This window comes from Ischnura elegans, chromosome 3 (assembly GCF_921293095.1).
Source record: "Ischnura elegans chromosome 3, ioIscEleg1.1, whole genome shotgun sequence".
In the NCBI taxonomy this organism is placed as follows: domain Eukaryota; kingdom Metazoa; phylum Arthropoda; class Insecta; order Odonata; family Coenagrionidae; genus Ischnura; species Ischnura elegans.
The window spans coordinates 68,977,322-68,988,281 of NC_060248.1; the positions used below are offsets into that span (position 1 = coordinate 68,977,322).

The following is a 10,960-nucleotide window of genomic DNA, read 5'->3' on the forward strand; positions in this document are numbered from 1 at the left end:
CTGCCACACATGTTACAGGCTTAATTTCACGACTTTTATTGTTTTGAATTGTAAGGCATTGGGTCTTCGAGTTTTGTCAAATCATCCCCTCTCAATTCTAGAACTCCTCCTTCCCCTTCCTTTCTAAACTTTTTCCATGCACGGATAGGTATAAATACCTTCTCGAATATTAGGCTTAAAGTAAAACATCACTTAACGCCCCCAGAATAGGGAACTTATATGGTATAAATTACCTCAGAAAAAGTGACCATCAAAGGATGCGAAATATCGGGAAATATGTGTACTTCTTCTTCCTCCTTCAATATCAAGTTTATCTTTGATATGGCCGATTTAGGTAATAATCCTGTAATTAATTCATAAGTAGAAACAGAAATAACATTACAATTTGCTAGGCGTAAAAAAAGTTACCATGTTACTTAAAAAAGTTACTTAAAATGTGGAATGTGGGTGTTTTCAACATGCATCCAATCCTGAAATTCATATAATCAAAAAGCAAAGCTATGTCTCACTAATAGTCTCTTGTATTAACAGCGGCTAAATAGTTTGGGATCGAAACCGATGAGGCTTAAACCGGTCTGACCTCAGATTATGCGAGAATTTGTATGTATAGCATGACTATTAACGAGGGTAGGACACCAAATTATTATCTTAATTCAGCATCTTGGTCGCAATCTTTCCCATAAATTTGGCTTCTGGAGGAATGTTACGCATGTGGTTATGATTTCACGTTGTTTTAGTCCTCTCCCAAAGATGGCCAATGGTAAGGGTCGGTGCTGTGTTTTATCGAAGCGGCTGCCCAAGGTTGTATTCCCTTCATTGCTGAATTTTTCTTGGCACAAAAAATCTCCTACTGATCTCTCGAAATAATATCACCGCGGCTAGTCCCGGTATATTAGAATCATATTTGATGAATTTGGATATCACTGTAAAATGAATGAAATTTATTAAATGGTAGTAACTTTTCGTCGCAAAATGGTACAGTAGATAAGATGTGGAATGTGGAATGAATCAGAGATGGATTAGGTTTTTCTCTCGGAAAAATTTATAATTTTACACGCTCAATTATTCAAAGTAAGTTTTGGGAGTCTTTTAAATTTTCTTCGACATTTATTCATACGTTTATTATAGCTTTTATGCGGCCACACCACAAGCACGTTCGTTATCTTTTCATCGTTCCTTATTCCCCCCTCCCCAGATAGATATTTCACGCAGGCCTTCGATTGCATTTACCTCCTCTCCCCTCATGCGTTCTCGTGTGCGTGCTTCATGCGTTTTCAGAATAACCTCTCTTGTCGCCTGCCAATTTTGAGAATGCAGCTGCTGTTCCACTAGCGATCAAACTGTAATTTCGTTTGTCATTCGACAGAAAAAATAGAGAGTGGTCGTAGAAAAATGGATCCTGGAACGTTGGAATCATTTCAACGAGGAAAATTTTTTTGCCTTCAATGGAAGACAGCGGTTAAGTCGTGTCTAGAAGTAAGCGGCATACCAGTCATGCATGACAATGACTTTTCATTTTACCGTGTCACATTTAGCAAACTCCTCTCACTATGAGATCAAAAGTATGTCGGCCACAATATGAACTTCTAAAGGTTAAGATTCATTTTAAAATTACGGTTGCGATCGGCTATTTTCCCGATCCACCTTTTATTGGCATTATTAAAGCTTACCTGGAGAGAACTTCGAATTTGATAGAATATATCACAAAAATTAACATCGATAGACAATTAATCTTTAATAATGGCGAGTGGAGCGAAACTATGAGTATGTAATTGACATAAAATTGAGGAAGAACGTGAGGGCTACAAGATGATGAGGAATATTAAAAAGACAAATTTGCACTGCTATTTTTGATAGCTAGAATCAGGCATTTCAGGTCCCAAATTTGATGACCAATGCCTGGATGAATATTCCATGTCCCTCGAGTGTACAAATTAAATATCACTCAATATTAAAAATTTTGGGTGAACTTTATTTGGACTATGATGTTGCCGATGCATTAATCAAACCATCGGAATAGCTTGCTTAATTAGGAAACCTGGGTAATTACGAGGGTCACTTCAAAACTAAGCACACAAATATCCTGACTCCACAATTTTTACTATTGGCGTTTTCAATTAGTAAAGAGCATAGAGTGATCCTTCTCGCTTCCATCAAAATTTATTTGAACGCAATACCGATCGTGACGTGAAAGCACCATTTCTATAAGATGATGAACTTGATGTCTGTCAAAAGCAGCAGGCTGTATTTAAGTTCCTTTTTTGTAAGAATGAGACGATCAGAAACGTTCACGAAAGGTTTAAGAGGGTGTATGGGGATGACGATGTCGATCGTAGTACAGTTCGTACGGATCGTGGTACGTAGAGTGGGCTCAACGAGTATCCGTTGAGAACGGGCATGCCAATATTGAAAATCGTGAACGCACTCATCACTGCGCCGGGACATTTTTGAAAGCCGGTTAAAATGCCACCGAAGTGACAACAGAAAGCAGCCTACTATGTGATGGAATTGGGCCTTCTCCATGCTGTCCCCTTGGATGAAGACTTCACTCAATTGTCTCCTCCAGAAAGAATTAATTCATATGAGATTTGTGGTTGGCGTGAGTATCGCGTTTTCAATATCTATTAGAGATGTTCGAAAATTTTGCTGTGGAACTATTTTTTTCTCGCCCTCGCAATCATGCGATTGACATAACTTCTTCCCACTGGGAACCGACGCATTTTTGAAAGCTTTTTTTTTCACAGCCTTGGCAGTTAGAGACAAATAATAAGCTATGTATCTCATTCTTTCCCCGCGATCCATGTTCAGCTTAAATTAAAAAGAGAAAGATCAGCTGGACTAACTGAAGCGAAAAAAACCTCGAGTGGGATGGTAGGGGTAGTTCATTAGTCGGTTGATAAACTTATTGATAACAATAATATGTTTTTTGTCTCCCCACCCTCATACTCATGGGCACAATTCGCATGTTTAAAACGGCTCGAAAGTGATAGAGAGATTTTTTTTTAATCAGAAAAGAAGGAGAATATCTATATACTAAGTATATATCCCATTTCCGTCCACTGAATGAGTCACTCATACAAATGTTTGGGGTGAACGAGACGAGGTAAGAGAAGTATTCATAGAATCGAGTCCCTATAAAAAAGTTTGAAACGATAGGAAAAATTGTTAAAACTTTAAAATTTCAATCTATTTTTAATCAAGCTGAGGTTAGGTATCACTGTAAAAAATCATTCTTAGGTCTATGGGAGCTCGATTACTTCACAGCCTCCGTGGCGCAATCGGCTAGCGCATTCGGCTGTTAACCGAAAGGTTGGTGGTTCGAGCCCACCCGGGGGCGGTCCTTTTTATACTAGTCTTTGTTTATCATTTCCTTGTATTCAAACGTAAGCGAGTCCATATTTGTATTACTGTTTATTTATTTGAAAGTATTATGTGTTAGTGGAAGTGCCTCATCTTCAAAATCAAGTGGATAAAACAGAAAATTAGGTCTTGGAATTATTTTTTCTTGCACAGTAGCTCAAACATAGATGACATCGACAGAAATTAATTTTGTATAATTGCTTATTTATTGGAAGGTATCATGTGTAAGTGGAAATGCTCTATATGCAAAATAAAGCGGGATAAACTGAAAGTTAGCCCATGGAATTATTTTTTTCTTGCACAGTTGCCCCAAAATAGATGACGTCGGCAGAAATTCTACCTTGGAGAAACCCTCGCGTCTTTGAAAGCATTTTGGATAGCGTTTGAGGACAACTATAGAGCATGGAAAGATATTATTGAACAGTCCATGTTCCGCTTGTTCACATGCAAGTGGGGAGAGATAGGGCGGTCACACTTGAGCGGCGAAAAATTCGAGCGAGGGATGGTGCAGTTTGTGCCCGCGGGCTGCCATTTGGGGGGTGGGAGGGTCCGGCGGTGGACTTTGGCGAAGGGGACGTGGGTGGGATTGAGCGGGGTTGTTGGAGGGAGGCGGGTCAGAGGAGGCCGAACTTGCCGGTGGTTTGGTGGGGCGGCGGCCGAGATCTCTTGGGGCTTCGGCCGGGGGGTTCGGAGTTGTCGGACGGTGGGAAACATAGTCCCTCCCCCTTTCTCTCTTTTTCCTCGGTGTGTGGATTTAGGGTTGAAGAATTTGTTACTTCTCGTGGCCAACACTTGTCCGAAGCCCGAGCCCTCCATAAATCATCCTGCTCTTGTACCCTTGCCCCCCCTTTGCTTTACTCCTCCTCCTCACTCCTCAGCATCCCTGGAAAACCCTCTCCATACCCCAAAAACCTCCTCCTCTACTCTCCCCAAACTAACCTCCCCTGAAATTCTTCTCCTCTTTCCCGTTCACTTTCTATATCTTTTCCTATATCCTCACCATACACCCCCCGCCAATCACCCTCTTCAATCCATTTCTATCCCATCTTTCCATTTCCTGCGGCACCCGTCCATTTTCCTTCTTTTTTCGCGTCCCCAATAGTTTAGATTCCTCACGCACGGGAGATCTAAAAAGTTTCTCGCAATCTCCCCCACCAACGTCTTTCACTATTCTCATCTTTTTCCATATTTCCACCTCCGTTGCCACCTTGCCATACCCTCCGCCAAAGTCCTCCTTTCACGAAATTTGTTTTTTTTTGTCCCTTCAATACTTTTCCTTTCGCTCTTGAGCGGGGGTAAAGAAGAAAATCGTCGTCGCATCTCCGCTTCCTAAGCGTTTTGAAATGCATGTCAGGCTTTAGCCGTGTGGAAGTTGGTTCAATTTTTTTCAAATCTTTTCATCATATCGGCGGGTAAGTCGGGGATTTCTCCCGATAGATTAACGATGAAAATGATGAATAAAAAACAAATAATTTTTCATGGAGAGATATTCAAGAAAAATTGCTGAGCAGACGGACGCTAGTGTATTTTTAATGCGAGTAGGTAAAAGTGGCTGAAATAGCCATTAACGTCCCATTGCTGTTACTTTTTTGCATTCTTGCGTTTCTTCCTGGTTGATGTGGAGGGCTATTTCTCATCTCAGTCTTCTATAAGACTAAATATACGTAACAAAAATTATTGGACAATGAAGGCGTTCTTAATGCCAATTTAGCCATTAAAATTGTTCCCTATATTATGCCATCGATAGGTTAATTTGTAGAAATCAATGTGTTGACTTTTGGGCTAAGCAAATATTTATTTCTATTGTTAATTAATCATGTCTCTCGAATTTGGAGCGTTAACCTGGCGTCTGAACGTATATAGTACTCTTTGGGGTGAAACTTGAAAGAGATATGGAATGCTATAAGATACGTTAAGTTTACTTAATTTTAATATACAAACCTAATGTAAGAATATTATTTTGGTTTGTTTTGCTTCAAAAATATGTTTTTTTTCTTATATTAACTGAAAGACTTTCTAAACACATTTTTAAATATTAAGATGAGTGAGACTTAAAAGAATAGAGTATAAGCTGCGGAGTCGGGAGTTATGAGTGAATTGTCCTTTTTTTGGAAGAATACGGAGAAATTATGACAGTATTAATTGATGATTCGATTCAATCCTGATAAAAAGGTTGTCCATTAACAGTGATTAACTTCTCAGCGAGCTTTCATGGATTTGATAAATTCACCACAGTCTATTTTTTCCCATTTCATTTGAAATATTTTTTCTTTGACATAAGAATATTTAAGGTGAAGATGAGTATCCCTAACTCTTTCAGGGGTAACTAGAGTGAAATAGTGGAGACGAGTTCCAAGAATTGAATTCACATCATACCATATCTTGTTAAAAAACTGAAATCTCCCTCAGCGCAAATAATGACGGTTGAAGTCATCAATCATTTCCATCTTTCAAAACAACTATCTTTACAAAATTTTGCCTCGAGGTGGTCGGCAAACCTATCTTTCAACGCGTGAAAAGAGGCTTCATGCTTCAAACCAGCACATTTGGCTTCTTTGCTTTTGTTACCAACGGATAGGTGTTGCCGCAGCCGGCTGCGCAGGAATACAAACGCCTGTCATGGACCGAAGAAAGAAGGGGGGACGTGAGTGGGTGAAAATTTGAGGAATAAGGAATTGGTGTGTATTGACGTGAGATGATGAATAATCGTCTTTTACCGGAATAAATAAAAAAATAACGCAACCCGCCGTCCGAGCCCGGTTCAACTCTTTCCATCAACTTTCCCTCTCTCTCCTTTCTACTTTCTCGTCCTTCGTTCGGCTATCGATCCATGCTCTGTCTTCGTCGTCACTTATTTCCAAAGTTCAAGGAGTTATGGGCGATTAAGGTGGAGGGAAGGTTGGGATGAAAGTTCTGGGGAAGAAAGGGGACGGGTATCCCTGGAATGGCGCAAATGCGAAAGTGATCAGAAGGGGGATTAGTTGGCGAGGAGGATCGAGGCAGGTGTGGAGGAGGAGGAGAGGGATTGGAAAAATAAAAAGGGAAGAGGTGCAAGGAATTGCTTGCTTGCTTGCTCTAGGGGGAGAGAATCGGGGTTTGGAAGGTCTGGCTACGTTGAAGCGATTTGTTGGGCCTATTCCCTTGTACGGTGTCAAAATATTTATCGATCGACCCGGATTGATGCATAATTCAAAATTGAGGCGCAATCGATGTTTATAGGCTCAACTTCGTGTTACAAGGAGAATAAAACTTAGCAGAAATTTCGCAGAAATGTAAGTACCCAAGACAGGTTTTTGACAAGAGATCGAAACTCAAGTTCAACACAAGACCTCACATTGTTATTGCAATTGCAATTCCAGATGTTATACATGTTGAAGATGATTTTGAATGCCAATAAATTGTGATAAGTGCAAATATGAAGTATTTAAAGATATAATAGATAGTCCAATTAATCAACTAACTTTTAACTAAATAAATAAAAAAATAGTTCAAATTTGATCATCCTGTATTATAATGTTTTCAAATAGTAATACGTAAATTTTAATTTTTGAGAAAGTAATTTATAACAATATAACATTGTTAGATTCCTGTTACAGATTGGCAATGATAAAAATGAATGGATAAACAAAGAATTCGGCTGTTTTAGGTGAAAATGAAAGATAATAGTATCGTCTGGCATTTTTTGTTGCAACGCATTTGCGACGCAGTATATCTATTTAATTCGACGCATTTAATATTTTTTTCTTGTACACATTTCGGCTGTGCGAAAAAACTAAAAATCATGTGGTTCACATAAATCCCTAAATAAAAGGTGCGTGTAGGGACTTGAGATCAGGTGTATTTGATGAAATTGATAGTGGAGATGGAGTAATAGGGTCTTCATCAAGTTCATCTTATATTGCTCTATTAAAAAAAAATGAATTGGTGATAGGTATTCATTACCAACCTAATAATCAGATACAGTGAGTTTCTTTCCACCTTCGTTATTCCAGTATTGTAAAATTTACGCGTTTATTTTGAATTAACAGTATATTTTGTAGTGCCTTAACTCATTACTTTCATGCACTTAGAAGATCAAAATAATAATGCTAGGAATATTACATTATTTCAGTAATCCCTCCAATTGCATCAAAGATTTTCACTGGTGAGAAAAAGGATTAAACTTTGGAACCTCATGTGAATAAAATTTCTTGTACATGCATCTTGTAGATTGACTGACATTTAATGCGGGTGAAATTTGTAGGTTTACAGGCTATGAAATTTAATTGGATTACTTAAAATTTAAGAGTGAAAATTTCTAAATAACACGTATTTACTTAGTAGCACTTTGATCGAATCGCAGATTAAATATTTGGGAATATGTGAGATTTTATTGACATTATTAGCGGAATGATACCTTCACCACTACAATTTCTCATTATGCAAGGAAGAAAGTACCCACCATTTCCGAAGGTGAATATGTGCGTTTCTACTGAGGGAGCCAGTTCCATAGAAGCACGATGTATCTTGAGGAGGTGAGAAACAGGAAAAATATCCCGAGTCCAAAAGGTGGAGGAAAGGGAGAGGGTCTAGCGAGAGTTGAGCGAAAGTATGGCGGAAGGCATGGCATGAGAAAGTGGAAAAGTGGCGTGTTGGGATGATTTTTGAAGGGCTGAAGAATGCTTCCTTATTTTTTTTCCACGAAACTCATCCCCCTCCTTCCCATAGCTGACCTTCTCTTCTCCTACACACCCCCACCACCGCGTGCTTCAACCTCCTTGCCCCCCCCCTCCCCGTCACTCCTACGTCATCAATTCTTAGTGACTCGTGCGCTGGGGCAGAGGGGTTAGGTTTCCACCCCCCCCACATGTTCCCACTGGACCGCATCCCTTAGGGAGACCTCGGTGGAAGGAGAAAGCGGACTAGGGGTGGGAAGCCTCAAGGTTTCAAGGGGAGGCATGGGTGGGGAATCTGTATGTGTATTCTAGCTGTAAGTCTGAGGGGTAGGGGAAGAACTCTGAGAAGGGACCTTTAATTCCCAGGGCCGCGTCTTGGCAGATACAAATTCGTTTTCCTCACGTATTCCGCTTTTCATTTTTCACCTGCGCGCATATGCCCCCGCACCACGTCACACCCGATCCAATTATTTTTTACCCTCGGCTGACTTTTCCTCCCCCTCTCCCTCGCCGATCTACTACCCTTCCCTTTTGTCTCCACGGTTCTTCCTCGTGCGAATTCCGAGATGACGCCCTCCTCCCTTCCTTTCGTCTTTTTTGGAGACTGGAATTGGAATGGGGGGGAATTTTTTGGGGGACGTGAAGAACGATTCCGGAAACCAAGAGGAATGGGACGTGTGGCACCGTTTTCAGAATTCATATGGAGTGACAGTGGGGTGGTTGGAAAATTTTCGGCGGAAAACACTTTTTTATTCTGTGCCATTGATTGAAAATGTTTGGGGTGGTGTGTTTAGGAGCACTCGCAGTGGCTACACAGAAGCTCCCCCCATAATTTTTGATATCTCATTCGTAAGAAGAATGCTCAACTCTCCGTAGTTGTTTTCAGAGGGACTCGGTTAGTATGTCTTGGATCTGAATTGAGTATTCAGTCCTCGCTTGTCAATACGAAGGTGGCGTGTTCGAGTCCCACCAAGGTGGCTAACCCCTTTAAAAGTCATGGATATTCTTGTCCAATTAATTGTTAAAATGTCATGAAAATCCCGTTATAAAGGCCAATTAATGATGCTTTTAGTGGTATCGAAAGATTAATAATAATCAATTCAATATTGCTACGGCCTGTATACAGTTCTTGGGAAAAATTTCTTTACTTTCAATACGTTCCGCTAATGTGTGTGTCGTATTGCCCCTTTTTTGCAAATTTAACTGAATTTATCTCTGAATTTACCTATTTTATAATTTCAGGTCACTAATATTATGTCAGAATTTGGAGCACGTGTAAAGGCTTGGCGCTTTGCAATATTATAATCATTGTTTTTTATATTTTATTTTTTACGCGATAATTGCCGTAAAACAAATTTGTAATTCATCCTTGATTGGTAGCTTTATTGTGTAAGTGGCATAGATGAATTATATTTTTCATGGAATCCGCGCTACAATTCCTCACGTTTATCAAGTTTGTTGTGAAATAACCGATTGTGGACTGACATTGAAGACTAATGAAAAAATATTGCTCCGGTCGTTGAAATCTCTGAAATAATACTTTAGCCTCAGTTAGGAATTTACGGTTTATTTGATCCAGAGGGCTGGGTCTTTCTTTTAATGATGAAGACTACCATTAACGTTTGAGCAATATTCGTGAGCCAATGCGATATTGATGGTTATATTTGAAATGAAATTTTATATGAGTGTGGTTATATATTGGTTGTATATGCTTATATTTGAATGAAATTTTCTATGGAATCGCTAAATAAATGGCCCTATAAACAACGAAAATTCTTGAACGCATGCTCCTCTATAATTACACTTTAATTGATGTTAAGTATAAATTGAGTGTTGTAGGGAAGCATTTGTAACCGTTGCGCCCAACGGTTTTCATTGTATATAGAGACTCCGTGAGGCTCATACAATATTAATTATATTATTTTTATTCCGCGAGCAAAACATCGTTTTTCATAAAAAATATTTTCATACTGTAATATTATTTTTATTCTTCCCACATTTAGATAAAATCTTGTGATAGATCAATTTTCTATATGCAACACCACAATGTTCATTGCTATAATTTAGTCTTCGGAAAATCAAAACAGGATTTTCAATATGGCAAACGAACTCATTCATCTTAACGGTCGTAGTGCCGCCATCGAATTTTGGAGGAAATTTTTTGAACTTATCTCCATATTTAATCTTAAGTTAATAATTAAAATCGAGAAGTAGTTTCAATTATAATAATAGTGTTAGAAAATCTTGTCATCTAGTTCTGATTTATCCTTAAAATTTCTGCTTGATAGCTAATCGAAAAGTGGGTGAAATGGATTTTCAAGATATGATCGGGTCAAGAGGACAAGCAACTGAGCGAGTTTGTAAAAACGGTATAATATTTTCAATATAGTACCAATTTTTGGACGGCTATTAATGTAAACCATTCACTCAGTCCTAACCCAGTAAATCCCTGCAGAATTGCGGCTGAAACAAGGGGCTGGGCCAGTGATTCACTACCTATCTTGGGTCACTTCCTTGTATTTTGAACCCATGAACCCGGCAATTTCGTAGCCCAAGGCAGTAGAAGACACCGAAAAAGGAATTGCAATCGTAAAAAAACGCCCCCACCGTCGCAAGACGCCTTTAGGAAAGGATTTTTCTTCTTCGGCAGTTACGAGTGAGGCAGAGATCGAGAGGTAGGCAAGGAAAGAGTTCAATATCTCATGGAGGGAAAGGGAGACAGCCGATGTTATTCCTGTGGGAGACCAAGGAACACCCTCATTCCCTCGACCTTGCGGAACATTCAAGCGACTCCGGGCCTCGAATGGTCGGTCTCCTGGGTAGCAGGCCTTCTGGGGGTCGTGGAACAGGAAAGAGGGATAGGAACGGGAACTTTAGAGTGAATAAGGGGTCGGTAGTATCGTGTAGGTATTTCTTGAAGCGGTGAAGAAGTGAGATAAGGCTCG

General features: G+C 39.6%; 1 non-coding gene across 1 annotated transcript; it reads left to right on the forward strand.

The window, feature by feature from the left end:
- The first annotated feature begins 3,263 nt into the window (after positions 1 to 3,263).
- Trnan-guu lies at positions 3,264 to 3,337 on the forward strand. The gene has a single exon. It is a non-coding gene; the product is annotated as a tRNA-Asn (tRNA).
- Positions 3,338 to 10,960: the final 7,623 nt, after the last annotated feature.